The 16,220-nt window shown below is 39.1% G+C and overlaps 1 protein-coding gene across 2 annotated transcripts in view; it reads right to left on the bottom strand.

Annotated features, from left to right (window-relative positions):
* l1camb (L1 cell adhesion molecule, paralog b) overlaps positions 1-13,831 on the bottom strand; it is a 66,853-nt gene extending 53,022 nt beyond the window's left edge. For both annotated transcript variants that reach the window (XM_061735758.1, XM_061735759.1), the window contains exon 1: positions 13,694-13,831. The gene's annotated coding sequence lies outside the window, so the exon portion shown is untranslated. The remainder of the gene's footprint in view (positions 1-13,693) is intronic.
* Positions 13,832-16,220: the final 2,389 nt, after the last annotated feature.

The raw sequence follows: 16,220 nt of genomic DNA, 5'->3' as shown, positions 1-16,220 counted from the left end.
GTACCTTTCAAAGTACTTACTTTTCAGTAAGTACTTTGATTAAAAAGGCTGTAAACCCTAAATGCAACCTCTCAAAGTTGAAATTATTCACTTTAATCACATGTTGGCCGTTACATTTTATCTGTTGTGTTGGTGTATAATTTGATTCCATTTAAATTTAATCCAAAGTCCACATCCACTGCCAATATCCTAAAAACTGTATCGTCCAAATACTTCAGGACCAATTTGCAGACTGGAAGAACAAAGGAAACCTGCCCATCACGAATTGTGAAGAATTGTGACAAAACAGATGCAAAATTACGTATAGGGTTTACATATAACGCAGCTGGTGTTTTCAAAATGTTAGACAGATTTAATATGTCTGTTTGTGTAGTACTGTTGTAAAATGCCCAACGGCTTTAGAGAGCAGAGGCCAAGGCCAGATATTCCACTGGGAAGCCTGAGTGGAGGTGTGGAAGTAATAGAAGCAGGGCAGTTATAGGTTGGACTCTGCAGGGAGGTCTGAGGGGAGAGTTAATGTGAAATCAGGACTGAAATCAGAGAATGAGGGGAAGATGATGCAGATCTGAAGCAGCAGACCAAGAAATGAATTCATTAGAATATTCCAATCTGCAGGAAAGAAATGGTAACAGGGTAGGGAGAGATTAGGCAAATGCAAGGAGGAGAGGGAGAATAAGGATGAATGTAATTTTCCTTCAATATGCACACATGACAAATATAAAGAAGACAAAAAAAAAATACCTATCCTGAATTTTCCGTTCCTCACTGATAGCCTGACCAAAATTTTAATTTATAATGGATAACATGCCTACCTCATATGTCTGCACACTATTATACTAATTCCAAGTAGCGTTTTTTGTTGTTTTATTAAAAATAAATATTAAATACATAAAATTCCCAATTCAAATTTATCCAAGAGTGAAAGATCTAAATCCAATTCATATCATCACATGATGATTTCTGGATGATTTTCAGGGATAAACATCTTATTTTGTGTGAGGCTTAATGCTCATTACTTTTGTTTAAAAAAGTCATGCCAGTCCTTAGTTTAAGCAACATGAAATAGCAATTTTCAAAATGAACAAACTTACATAGCATATTACAGACAGATATGGTACACACTATAGATCTGACTGTGTAAACATTTTTCAACAACCTCTCAAAGTTTGGTCCATTTTCCTATTTCCATTTTTTCACCATTCCACTATGTGCACAAGAACTGCCAGATGCTGCTTGATATGATGACTATGATATGATGAATAATATGCTGGATATACTGGACAATGACTAATCCCCACAGTTCTGTCATTTGACATCTAGTCTCTAGCCTCCAGAATGTTTTTGTTTGAAATATATGTTTCAGTTGCAACTGATATCCATACAATACCAGCAGTTTTGACTCTTGAAAACCGATCATTTGAGTCATAATATAATTGACCCTTTGTCCGCCTTCTGATTGGTCCCTGACTGACCAATCAGAAAAATCATTCTCCGTTGCTACTTCCAGGCAGAATATCCGGTTGGACAAAACAGACGTCTCTCTCGTTCACATCTACGGAGGAAGCGTAGTTTTTACTTGCCTTTAAATAACTGGACCATGTTTTTTAAAACTTTGTATTTGTAAAAAGGAACACTTTGGAATACACTGCACACAGTGCAGTGAGGGTGCAACGTATTTTTTATCCCCAAACTGGCAGAAATCCGATCCGTACTTCCAAAACGAAGTCGGCTCGGTAGCCGGGTACAACCGCGAAAGCGTTTATTCATCTTAAAATGGTTAAGTGGTGTGCTCGGGGCACTTGTAGAAGTGACACCCACTGCCCAGAGAGATTCACAGGAATACATTTCATCACAAAACCTATGTGGACGGCCGCACTCGCAGTTCAACCCTTCTACCATGCTATTAGCTAAACTAATCAAAATATCTTGTTTTCGCCGAAAACCTCAGTTTTTTAAACTAACTACACGGTGCCAAAAGTGTTCCTTTTTATTTATATCTAGTTGCTGTTGATTTTCTTTGGTACAATAATTGATGTATAAACCCGTTTTTACATGGAAGTGGACGGGAGAGATGACAGTTTTGTCCGACCTACTTTAGCAACGAGGGCGGGGCTTGACAAAGAGTTAATTGACATCGGAAGACAACATACAGTCACGTTCACAACACTGTGAACAACAATGTTCAGACGGCACTGTGAGTTCTGCTGACTTTGTTGTCCTTGTTGTCAGCTATTATGTAGCCAAAGTCTGTAATTAATACAACTGGGATTGCTACATGAGTTGGAGGAAAGATATTATGAGAACAGTCTGTAACTACGCTTATTTCCAGTGGAGTTTTCAATCTGTTTTCACTTTACATGTCTGGTGAGCTGTATAGCTGTATGGTAATATGATTGTGATGTGATGTGGAAAAAGATTTTTCCTGAGGTAAAATGGTAATGTTTATGTGCCCTGGTTTTGTTTTGAAACAGTATTTTGGGAAAGATACGGACTAGTACAGACCTGTATCCAAGTATCACACAATTTCTGTAGAGAAATCCACCACCATATTCAACATTCTGCCTCTGCACATTCAGCAGCTGCATGAGATTAGTAGTGTCCTTCATGACCGCATGGTGCTTTAAAATCTGACTTCTTAACCTGCCTGTGTGAATGTGTGTCTGTTTGGGTGTGTGTTGATGTCTACTAATGTGTGTACAGGTAAAGAGAGTGCAGGGATTTTCTCAAGAAAGACTCATTTGAAATATATCCAGTGTTAATTCATGTTGATTAACAGTGTTGATTTGTGCTGATTTAGCCAGGGTGCACTCATGCTCCAAGCTCCAGCTCCTCTGTGTCCCTCAATAGAACTAATACATGGATTGATAAATAAGCAAAATTGGTATAAGTGAAAGATCTGCGGAAAAAACAAATCCACACTGTTTCAAATCTGAAATTAAATAAGAGCCATGTGACTCTATCAGATCCATTAAGGAAGTCTGCCCTGACCCCCTCCTCTAACACACACAAACACAAGGACACAAAATGCTGATAATTGAGTCCAAAGAAAAGAAGTGCAGATGGGATGTGGGGTGACCTTTTGGGGATTCCATCAAAATCTGTGCAAGCTTGTGTGAGCCTTTGTCAATCTGTAGATCGAGATCACTGATGTCCTTCACAGCCCTGATGAATATTTAATAGAAAAACCACAGTAATTGTACGTGTGTGTGTGCGTGTGTGTGCGCCCGTGTGTGCGTGCGTGCGTGCGTGCGTGCGTGCGTGTGTGTGTATTTTTGCTAATTTTACTTTGGCAGCTACTTAATCAAATATAATGCTACATTTTAGAAGTAAAGAAAATCAAACATGTGTGGGTTGACAGGTGCCTGGGTGCCATGATAGGCGCTGCCCTTATCAATTAGCTGAAAAAGGATGACGCTGGGAAAGAGGAGGGAAAAAAAAGACATCCTCACAGTGTGAAGATGTGCATCATCAGAGACTCCAATAGAGTGACAAAATAGCACAAGACAGAGAGCAGGGCAAATAGGGAGGGAGCTGAAGACAATAAGCACACACACACACACACACACACACACACACACACACACACACACACACACACACACACACACACACACACACACACACACAGGTCCAGGATTATTTTGTTTCCAAAAGGAAATGGGGAATCAGGCTGTCACACTATAATCAAAATTGCTATACTTTCGGGAGAAAAAAAATTATAACAATAATAATAATAAAGACTTCCTTCAGTTTCAATAGAGTCCTTGCACCCTCGTGCTCGAGCCCTAATAATATTGTAGCAATACCAATTAAGGCCTACAGTGACTACAGTCGTGTGTGGGTATAAATAAAGATAAAAATGTATTATCGCGTTCCCCAATACATGAAAAAATAGGTCTATAGAAATGTATTTATATGTATTATATTGGGGCTATAGTACGGGCGAGAGACATTGGAAAGGTGAGCAATGTAGCGTCGTAGCAGCGGAGTGCCACGTACCCAGAAGATGACAATATACTATATTTTTTCCAATGATTCGAACTGGCTGACACCCGTATAAAACCAGAGACCAGATGCCGCGCCAATACTGGATTATTCCCTCGATGGGAAAGAGATACATATTTCCTGGATCAATAGGGGATGGACCGATTTGCGATTCCATGGATGACTGAGCCGGTGAAGTAGTTATCTCCAACCGGTTATCAGATCGGAGAAAGGACACAGAATGGACCTGGTATGGTAGGAAACTGCGGTTTGCATATATAATGTGGTGACGATTGTGACTCCTGGGAGAGAGGAAACGCATGGCATAATCTGTCAAAAAGGGCAAACTTGTTCCTGCTTGTTGTAAATAAAATATATATATCCCTTTAGGAGGGAAGAACCCTTGATCAGGACCTGGCTCATAAGGGGGGACTTGCTTGCTGGAGGCCAGCTGGGCAGAGCAGGAAAAGAGACCAGACAGAGAGAATGAAGAACAGAGAAAGGTGAGACACAGACACAATGGCCAGTTAGTGCACCACAGGGATGACTACATAAGGAGATGTATACAGCAGACACTAGGTCTCTTGACTACAATCAAGAGACCTAGGAATCAATAAGTTACATCAACATTCAACTATGCTGAGTCAAACAATAATAATAAAGATTTCCTTCAGTTTCAATAGGGTCCTCACACCCTCGTGCTCAGGCCCTTACAATGCATGAATGGATAGAATATTAAATTATTTTTCAAGAAGTATTGTCTGTGTGGTTTTTGCTCATAGTACAGTCAGAGGACCAAAAGAACCAAAGTAACTTTAGATTGATTTCGTTCCTTGCGACAACTGCTTCACCATGTCTAACAACAACAATGAAGCTAACTCACAGACCTCCAGTGGACAGAGTGCCACAGTCACACTCCATGCGAAGGCGGACGCTTTTCTTCTACCACTCCCTCCCTATCTGCCCTGTTGCTGCTCTCTGTCTTGTCAGTCTATTGGAACCTCACTTTGCATATCCTCCGAAATCTTCAAAAATGATGGAATTGGTTAGCGGGTCTCTCAATGCAGTTGACCACATTTTCTCGATGAGCAGACAGGGCAAAGGGGAGCCCTCTTGCCCCGAAGGGACATTTGCTACGTATTAGCTGTGCAACCAACACTCTGACTGAAACGTTATGTTGAAAAAATCACACTGGATGTGATTCTTGAACCAAATCGCAGGCTAACTGCTGTTTTGGAACTCATTGGTAGGATGGAAAAGACCTTGGAGAAGATGAAGCTTGGCTTGGCAGAAATTGACCACAAATTTGCCATTGAGATAAACCAGAGAGAATTTAAGGCAGACGGAAAATTACCGGACCCAAATATAATTGTTGACATTTCAATCTGACCTTGGCAGGCCAGTCTAGCCACATCTCCCTGGGTGTTGTGAAAATAAGACGCTATGCTCCCACTAACCCCCTTCCCCTCATGACACCTGTGGACCCGCATCAGAACTATACAGAGCTTATAACATCAAGGACAATGGCTGAGCAATAAATCTGGGGCATAGTTCACAGACTTACTCACACAAACATGCACACAATAATAAAACACACTTCTCCCATTATTCAACGCCTCCCTTGGCTCCCCCCGTATCACCCATCCTAACACAGCAAACCAAGTTACAGCGGTGTGCCAGGAGGGCTGCAACGACAACTTAGGTGGCCTGTGCCAGGCAATTTTATATTCATTGCCAAAATACTCAGAAAGCAGTGATTTTGCTCTTTGATATATTTGAACAGAGGGCAGGTGCTGACAACTTTTCATCAGGTCTCTTGGTTGCCCCCTGGTGTACTGTTCTAGAAGTATAAATCACTTGCATTGTCAGATTTAACCTCAGCACAGTTTTCAAAAGATCTGATGAATGAATGATACTGAAGAGGATCACCATTAAATATGGGTATGTATCTCACTGGTAAGGAGGGTGCCAAGTTTTGCTGTACCAACATTGTTGTGATCTCAGTTTAGCATTACATGATATTCACAAGGTTCTTTTGAGTGTCATGATTGGCTGCCATTTTCCATGGTTGAGAATCATGAGCCACTTGTATTGTTGGTGTTTGGATGTTAGCAGTGGGTAGTCTGAGGTCCTTCTGTAATACTGACAGTGGTTTCCATACAAGGGTGCACAACATCAGACACCCAACCCTTAACATCCTCCTTGAAAAAAGAGAATTTCATAATTTTTTTTCTTCCAATTTTTATCACCCAGTGCTCTAGCTAAGTGACAGTCCTGAGCATGGCTCCCTCTACCAACCCCAGGAGGGCCCTACACTGAGCTCAGGTCTCCTTCTTACCCTAAGGAGTGAACAGGTTGCTTCTTTTCACCAGACAGGGTGGGGCTTCTCTGGCTGGACGTAGCGCGTGGAAGGATCACGTTATTCCAGCCGGATCCTCTCCACCCCATCTGGCGCCCCGGCTGGCCAGAGGGGCATGTATAGCCCAGGACTGTTGCATGTTTTTGTGAGGGTAGCTCACATTAGCTACCCAAGGGAACACGGGGAGAACATGCAAACTCTACACAGAAGAATTTCATCATTGTTGAATCGAAATACGTATTTTGCAATGTCGCATTTGTCTCAGCCTGATCCATATTGTCTGACTTTACAACAGGCAATTGTGACACTTGAAGTAGGAACTTGAATGATCATCTTTTATTGCACAATCACAAACGCGCCCTATAAGTCCACAATCCCAATATTTTCCAATATTTATCAGCATGTAGTAAAATAATCCAGTATCTCCAAATTGGTCAATGCTTCACATACCAATACTGTCGTGGAGTTTTGTGTGTGGCCTGCGGCATCCATTAGACAGTATGGTCCTCCATTCTCTAAACGTGCCTCTGTCCAGGTTGATCAAACAATTCAAATATCAATGGGCATCATTCATATCAAAAGCTGGTAAACTGGCGTGACTGGTGGCTCCTTTGCGCAGAATCATCATCTGCTTGAGCGTGGTAGTAGATCCAGTACAAACGTCCAAACAAATATTCCAAAACAACAAAAAGTGTCCGCCTCAAATAAGAGAGGTTTTTACTTTTTATAGTGGCTATTTGTCAGCAACAACAAATCAAAAGGCCACTGAAAGGCCCCGGGTACATGTTTCTAACAGGCAGCGATGTTTCGTGGCATTTATTAAAACTCTTGCGGAACAATACAACAAGATGTTAAAATGTTGGCTCTGATTCTGTCCTAAGGCTAATACTGAAGCTGGTAAATGCCTTGCACCGTCTCCGGTGCCCACTAACTTCCAACTGCGCTCTAATCAGTTAGGTAACATCAGCTGTGCCCAAATTTTCCACCACCTTTCAAAATAAAAGCATATAGCTGCAACTCAAATAGACTGAAACAATAAGACTGACTTTACTAATCATGCAAAACCAACACCATAAAGATATATCGAAAAAACAACATGGCAAAATACAGAATAGCAAAAACACATAACTGAATAGCCCCCTTAAGGACTTTCAAGGCTAAATATTGCAAAGGTTCCATTGTGTCACTTTAAGGCCAGAAAATCATAATGTATTTCATAAAATGTTATTTTTCTATAGAATACGACCTGGCACACCATAACCTCAGTTAAACACAAAAAAGACATTGAATACAAAAATCATGTCTTACTAATGCAGTACTTTTATGCATCCAAAAAAAACAACATAGGTTAGCTTTTGTTGTACTATCTGCTAAGAAGTAACACAGCACATACACTCACCAGCCACCTTATTAGGCACACCTTGCTAGTACTTGGTTGGACCCCCTTTTGCCTTCAGAACTGCCTTAATACTTTGTGGCAGAGATTCAACAATGCACTGGAAACATTCCTCAGAGAGTTTGGTCCATATTGACATGATAGCATCACACAGTTGCTGCAGACATGTTGGCTGCACATCCATGATGTGAATGTCCCGTTCCACCACATCCCAAAGGTGCTCTATTGGATTGAGATCTGGTGACTGTGGAGGCCATTTGAGTAGTGAACCCATTGCCATGTTCAAGAAACCAGTCTGAGATGATTCACGCTTTCTGACATGGCAACTTATCCTGCTGGAAGTAGCCATAAGAGGATGGGTACACTGTGGTCATAAAGGGATGGTGTTGTTGACACCAAATTCTGACCCTACCATCTGAATGTTGCGGCAGAAATGGAGACTCATCAGACCAGGCAATGTTTTTCTGATCTTCTGTTGTCCAATCTTGGTGAGCCTGTGTGAATTGTGGCCTCAGTTTCCTGTTATTAGCTAACAGAAGTAAGTAAGTAAGTAAGTAAAGTTTATTTATATAGCACCTTTCACAGATATAAAATCACAAAGTGCTTTACATTAAAAGAAGGCACACAAATTAAAAGAGATTAAAAAGAAAAGATACCAATAGTATACATATATATAAAAACCTAGATAAAATTAACAAGGTACAGAAAACAGCACCTGAAGTGGCAGAAGTGGCACCTGGTGTGGTGTTCTGCTACTGTAGCCCATCCGCTTAAAGGTTGGACATGTTGTGCGTTCAGAGATACTCTTCTGCATACCTTGGTTATAACGAGTGGTGATTTGAGTTACTGTTGCCTTTCTATCACCTCGAACCAGTCTGGCCATTCTCCTCTGAACTCTGGCATCAACAAGGCATTTGCGTCCACAGAACTACCGCTCACTGGATATCTACTCTTTTTCAGACCATTCTCTGTAAACCCTAGAGATGTTTGTGCATAAAAAATCCCAGTAGATCAGCAGTTTCTGAAATACTCAGACCAGCCCGTCTGGCACCAACAACGATGCCACGTTCAAGTCACTTACTGTAAATCACCTTTCTTCCCCATTCTGATGCTGGTTTGAACTGCAGCAGATCGTCTTGACCATGTCTACGTACCTTAATGCATTGACTTGCTGCGAAGTGATTGGCTGATTAGAAATTTGCTTTAACGAGCGGTTGGACAGGTGTACCTAATAAAGTGGCCAGCGTGTGTAACTCTACTGAAAGGCAAAATTGTTTATTTTCCACTTTAATTTTTTTTTTTTCAAAACAAAACGCACAGCACCAAGTAGGAAAATAAACGTACTTTAAGCAGACTAAGGTGTATAAGGGTGTAAAAACTCTGTGAATCATAACTTGCTTTAGCTTTTTAACTTTCTAAATTCTCCAGCCAAAGGACGTTCATGCCAAATTTAAAATTATTATATAACATTTTAATCTGTGACTTTTACAGGTATTGGTGGGTGGATGAACAGAACTAAGGTAGTTTTTCCATTTGTCCATTACGTAAAAATAATTGGCTTTTAGTTGGACCTTGATATTAATTTACTTGCATCAGATCGGTATTGATCCACATTTCCTATGTGGAACTGCTTTATTTCTTTAAGTATGCCCAGAGCAGGTGGGGTACATACAGGCTGAGTCATGTCTCATTCACAAAGCAATAATAACTGAATAAAAATGAGCAGTTTTTATTATTATTCAGATACTATAATATATTCTGCTGTTAACAAATCCAGCTTGATTAAAAAAAATGGTTCATATTGCACTTATCAAAGTTGTGTTATTGGCACATTTAAAAAAAACAACACATAAAATGATTTATTTCTTTAATGTTTGTAACTGGTGACCCTGCAAAGGATAAAAACGGGTATAGAAAATAGATGGGTGGACGTTTGTAACTGTATTCGAGTTTCTGCACTTTTCATGTTTTCATTTTTTCTGAAGAGGTCTTGAATTTTTTCTTGAGCATTGTTATTTGCTTTATCCATCTGGATTTTGTTTTTTTAAATTGTGCTATGCTGCTATAACAGAAGAATTTGTATTTATGAATGTACTTTCAAACTGACCACCGCTATTGCATTTTTATGTCCTTCTTGTCCAATAATCTTTCCACAAAGTTAAACCACTCCCGGTGGGATATTGTATTTCAATATCATCTCTCAACTTACTATTTCCTGCTCTCCTCCATCCCTCTGCAGGATATTTTCCATTCCCTCTGCCTTATCCTTGCCCCTCCCCGAAGAAGCAGAAGAGAAGGTTTGAATTACATGAAGATTTGATGCTTATTGTTTCATCTATTTGGAAGGAAAACATGCCAATTTGCATCGTGTGGTTGTGTCCACGTTTGTATGATTCAATCTTCCATTTTGGTTTGTCATCCCCCATCACCATGGTAATGCTCTGACTCCGGTAGCGTACAGCGATATTTCTCTCCCCCATCCCCCATGCTGCCCCTCCTTTTTCCTCCCATCCCCCACTCCATGTCACCACACCTCTTCCTTGCTGTCTCCCCAGTGCCACTCCCTTCATCCCCTCTAATCAACTCTTTCTCCCTCTGCCTCTCTCACAAACACACACATGCACACACACATGGTATAATTACATTTGTGTCAGTTTAGACAATTGTATTAGACAGACACTAGTTTTACTGAAAAATCAGTTTTTTTTCACAGATGGTGCCGATCCATAGCAAAAAATTATTTAAAAATGTTCCTTTTCATTGATTGAATATGAATCTTTGTATAAAGTATAATTCAACTTTAAAAAGGAAAACATTAGATGAAAATAATCAAAATGAAAAATAAAGTTTATTTTCTTTATTGGAAACTCAGAGACATTAGGTTCCTCAGTTTATTTTAATATATTTCATATTGATTTTCAAAAACACTTTTTCCCAAAATTATTTTCTCAAATAATCAATTAATCGCCCTTCAGACATAAGACAATGCCGAGTGTTGTATTTTTGCGTAGGCTTTTCGATTGGAATACAGTCTTTATTCTTAATGTAGTCAATTTACTTTCATTTACTTAAAAGGAAAAACCACCTCTGTCTCATGCGAGAATCAGAAATTGACAAATGTTTGGATATTCAGTTTCAAGGAAAAATGTAATTGTTAATCAAAATAATACAACTAATATATCTGCCACTTAAGAAATTAAGCCATTCATATAATTTATTGGGGACAAAAACTGAATTACTAATTATTATAATTATTACAAATAAGGCATAATATTGTTTAGCAATGGTAAAAAAAAAAAAAAGCTGAAATGATTTGATGATAGTTAATCTGTAAAACAGTCTCTATTTAGACAGATAGTTAGTTAGACAGATATTGCCTGCCCAGTGTGACTCATCGTCACTTGACTGATGATGAACATAACTTTCTGTTTTTTTGCTAGATTTCTGTCTGATAAAGCATCCTCTGTATGTTTGGTCTTGAGTCAACTGTTCTTCAGTGGGATTGACCAAATGAGCAATATCACATATTTGCTAAACAATATAGATTTCCTTTTGTCTGTACACTTTTTTTATTTTGTACTTTTTTTGTAACACTATGTGTTAAAGCCCCTCAAGTTAGATTAGCCAGACATCAAGAAATGAAAGCACTTTCTTATCTTAGTTAATGGACACTACCCCACCTCACTCCCCCGGGAAGCAAATTCTTACGGAAGAAAGAGAAGAACGGTTTTATTGTAAAAATGTTCCTAAATGTTACGTCACAAAGGCTTCATTCTGAGAAGGAGCAGAAGAACAGATCATAGAAAAGGAAGGGAGGGAGGGATGAAGATGGATAAGAGATTAAGAGGAGCTGAGAAAAAAGCAAGTCAGTATAATCTCATTTCCTCAGAGCAGACCTCAATCTAACCAATGACTCTGCAGATAAAACCTTTAGTCTGGCTCTCAACTACACCCACAACCTTTCTTGTGGAACTCTGATGCATTGATTTTATCGACCTGACAGACCAAGAAGAAAATCCTGCTTTCACTCTGCACGCTATAAAACAAAAGATATCCGGAGCTGACCGCTGATCTTAAAAATGCAAAAGTTTTGCCTGGTTTACATTATGGTACAACACATTAAATCAAAACATTTTAAGTTTACGCAGCAGAAATATCTTGTGACTTTGTATCAAACTCCCAGCTACCCTTTATGTTTCAACTGCTGGTTTGCTCTCTGTCTGGTTGGGCCAACTAGCGCTCCTTGTCAGGGTGTTAGAAAAGGTTTCACAACAAATAACTTATATTTTAGATACATTAAATGAGTCTTAGATGTTGGCTCTTAGTGTAACAACATTTGATGTAAAATAAAGTGAAATGCTGGCCCCAAACCAACAAATGCAGAAACATTATATTTTCATAAGGACGTGGATGGAGTGGTGAACTGGAGGAAAGTGAAATGCCCCCCAGACATGAGAACTGCATCATAGGTGAAGCAGCTGTTTGCATTTTGGCAGTTTGTTGTTTGCTCTCAGTTAAACTTGTTCTTTTACTTCCTGTTTGGTTTGTATAGATATCAAGACTGTTTAGTTAGGATGAGGCAATACGTGTTTATGTTTATCAAATTGAAACTAACATAGAAAATTATAATCTCCTTCGATGTTTGACACACTAGAGATCCTGCTGAAATGGCAAAATGTGAATGGAATATGTAGCAAACGAAATAGTTTTTTCTGAAACATTCATGTAAAGGGGCAATTGCAATTATGAGGCAGAAAGAAGTGTATTTGTGTATTTAGCAGCGCTGTTTAAATGTAAGCTACAACCATATTCACAGACATTTGTAATATTACTTTCAAAGTTGAATGTGCAGAAATATAGAATTTTTTGTTCTGTATTAAAATTTTATGTCACATCTCTTTCCACATTTTCTATCTGTAATAACCCTAACTAACCCTTAAAGATGAATACAATGCTGTAAACAAGGGGGGAAAGTTAATGTTAGCAATTTTTTAAATGTGTAAATGAAGTGCTAAGATGCTCCATTTACTAAAAAGAAAAAGAAAACTGATATATATCATTCAGTGTGATCTGAGTAAAGAGGTTAGCCTCCCAGGTGAAGCCTTGTGTTTTGCCTGATACATGTCCATAACCTAACTTCGCCCTTATTTTCGGCCCTCATTTTGATTATAAAAGTTATATAACAAGCCCTCCTGCAAAAGCCAAATGAAAGGTTTCAACTGAGTGGGATGTTAACTTGGCCATAAAAAAGCAAAGGCTTAAATCAAAAACTTTTTGGATTCAGTTTTTAACCAAAAAGACCTTTGAGAATGTTTCAGCTTTAAATAACAATGTTACTTTGAGTATTATGTTCATATACAGTAGCAATTAGAAACCATGTATTTTTCTTTTTAATGTCTATACCACTTTTTTTTTCTTTTCTTTTGATGCATAGTCATATACAGGTAGTATAAATGAACAGTGAGTTACAGCAAAGTAGAGAAGGGGATGGGTGGGGCCCAAACTCTGATTCTTTGCATGACAGTCTAAAGCCTCTGACATCCTCTCCTGCCTCCCTACAGGTGTTGTAGCACATTTTAAGATGTGCAAACATGAATTCTGTGAAAAGTTCACATATTGCCCAATTATACATGTGACTCTTTGTTTTTTAAAGGTTAACGCAGACTTTTAGCAATTCTGGAGTGTTGTGGTCATTTTGACTATTCATGAGTTTTTATTGTAAAACTACAAACACTTTGTGCTGTAAACCAACATAGCTGTACAGTGAAACTGTGTGGTACTGTGATGACACAAAGACAATTACATAGGTATCATTGGGCATCCACCACATCTGTTCATACCTGTCATCGTATAATTTAAGGCACCATTGCATCCTCTAGCCCAGATTTATTATACACATACACCCACACAGAGAAAACCAGACAGGCGGCAGGCTGTTTTGCTTTTGTTTTTACCTCTGCAGGTGTTATTGCTCTTCGTCCGTGTCCTCTTTAGTTGTATCCTTTTTTCTGCTTTTCCCCTCTTGTCTCCTTCTCTCTTTGTCTTTGTATCTTTCTGGTCCTTTCTCCTCCCTCTTTTCCAGTCTTTTGCACTGAATCTGCAGTGGTACATAAAACACACCCTTTGGAGCTGTGCCTCTGCCTGCTCACTCCCTCTCTGCTCTCTGATTGGCTTCTTAACACAGATGACATCAGCCTTCTTCATTATAGTCTCACTCTCTCTTCCTCTCTCTAAGGCTAATCCCTTGGTACCTGATGCCCCTCCTTTCTTCTTTGGCACCATGCTGCCCTCCCCTTCTCTGTTTTTTCATTCATATGAGATATACCAAAACCAATTTAACATTAACTCTAGTATGAACCTATGCATCTCTATACAAATAGATATACACACACACACATATTTTGAACATAAAGAATCCCTTGTTAATACATTTATATAAATAAATGAATCCATTTTAACTGAATGTACCGAATGTGCACACACCTATCTATATATACATACCGATATACATTCACATGCATAACAATACACATAACACAAAAATCCTGTTTAACATGTTTGAAAAGGGGTAGGAAGAATTCAAATGTATTTAATCCTACCCCTTCTCCAATATTCCATAATAATACTCTATATCCATCCAGTTTTCCAAATCTTATGAATTAAAAAAAAAAAAAAAAAACAAACATACATATCTACAAATAAAATGATACAGAAGTAATCTAATATTATCTTAACGCTATAGTTTAGTGTTAGTGTTTAGTGTAGTATAATGCTAAATTTTAACATTGTAAATTGACATTCAGATAGACATTCACATCCAACTACACACTGATACTCTTATACACATTCACACCCACATACATATGCACTGACTATAGAACAAAGTGTGGTACACTGGACTGTGAACTTAACGATTCCGTTAAGTCTGACGCATTTGTGTGATGATGTCATGGACACGCTTTGTATTTTCACTCAGAATTTTTACAACATGGCGTAGTGGCGGAAATGCACCAAAGTTTGGTTATATTTCACGAAAAAGAACAATACTAGGGCCAGGTGCAACAATAGACTATATATAACAATGGATGAAGCAATCGGTCACATGACCCATTGGTTCCTGAAGACCAGTTTTGAAGCCCATTTTCCAGCTCCTTCAGTCGAACCATGTAAAACTGCTTTCACCTTGAATATTCCATTTCCAATAGTTTTCCTGCAGAAATCTGAAGAAACAACTGTCATATCACAGAAAATCTGCTTTTTGGTTTTCTCTCAGCAAGAGATGCACATTTTGCAGATGTCTGTGCTGGAGCATGGACATCACTCAGAAACACCTAAAACGGCATTCCCCTTCATTGGTTTGCATTTTCCAATAGTTTCCCTGAAGAAACAACTGTGTTATCACATAAATCCACTTTTTGGGCTTCTCTCAGCGAGAGACGCACATTTTGTAGATGTCTGTCCTGGGTGAACGACGCCAAGGGGCAGGAAGTCGAGTCAAGCGCACTTTCTCATAACCCCCAGCACAGCAGGCCTATTAGGCCAGAGCCGCCTTAGGAAAGAGGCGGGAAATGGCGCCATCTGGTGGGCAATGGTGGGGAGGACTCAGGACCTGGGCGCTGCCCGGGAGGGTCAACAGAGAGGTGAAATTCAAACAGTCCACCCCTTGGGTGCTGAGTGTACAGTGCATGCTGTGTCCCACCATCCTCCCACCCACACACACAGACAGTCTCAAAGCATTGTGTGTGTGTTTTTAATCAAATTTGCTGCTGTTCCCCAAAGCTGAAGAAGACACCATCAAATGTCTTATTTTGTACAAACAAACAGTCCAAAATCACAAGATATTCAATTTACTGTCATACACTATAGAAACCATATTTTTTTTATATTTAAGAAGCTGCAATCTGAGAATTTTGACTTTTTATTCTTAGTAGAAAACTTTTAGCACACCGGATATGCAGAAAGGTGCGTCGGAGGAGGAAAGCTGCAGCCAATTTAAAAAGAAAACTCCCGCACAGCTTCTTCTCACCAGACTAGTGTTTTATTGGGCCAACGTTTCGGTCATAGACCTTTCTCAAGGCATCAAAACATTTTGATTCTTAAAATAATAGACTCAAAACAATTAGTCAATTATCGAAATAGTTGGTGATTAATTGCATCTCTATTCTATATTAATTACATAATCACATTTTATATATAATTCAAAATTCAACCAAAAACTTCTTTTTCTACTATACGTTCCCTTGTATCTGTATGCTCTTCTGAGATACAACCAGGTTGAGATGACCCTGATATGACCTGAGATACCTGATATAGCCCCAAATATGACCCACTGCATATCAGTGGTTGGAATATCCACGGGACACTTCCAATGCTGAATTAGCATCGAATATTGGATTAAAAATGCAAACTAAACTACTCTCGTCGCATTACCATCCAGCGGTTACATTTTTCATTATGCCCCCAACCAACCAGCAAACGAAG

Source organism: Cololabis saira, chromosome 12 (genome assembly GCF_033807715.1).
Source record: "Cololabis saira isolate AMF1-May2022 chromosome 12, fColSai1.1, whole genome shotgun sequence".
NCBI classification, from domain to species: Eukaryota; Metazoa; Chordata; class Actinopteri; order Beloniformes; family Belonidae; genus Cololabis; species Cololabis saira.
This window is presented reverse-complemented; position numbering and strand designations above follow the sequence as displayed.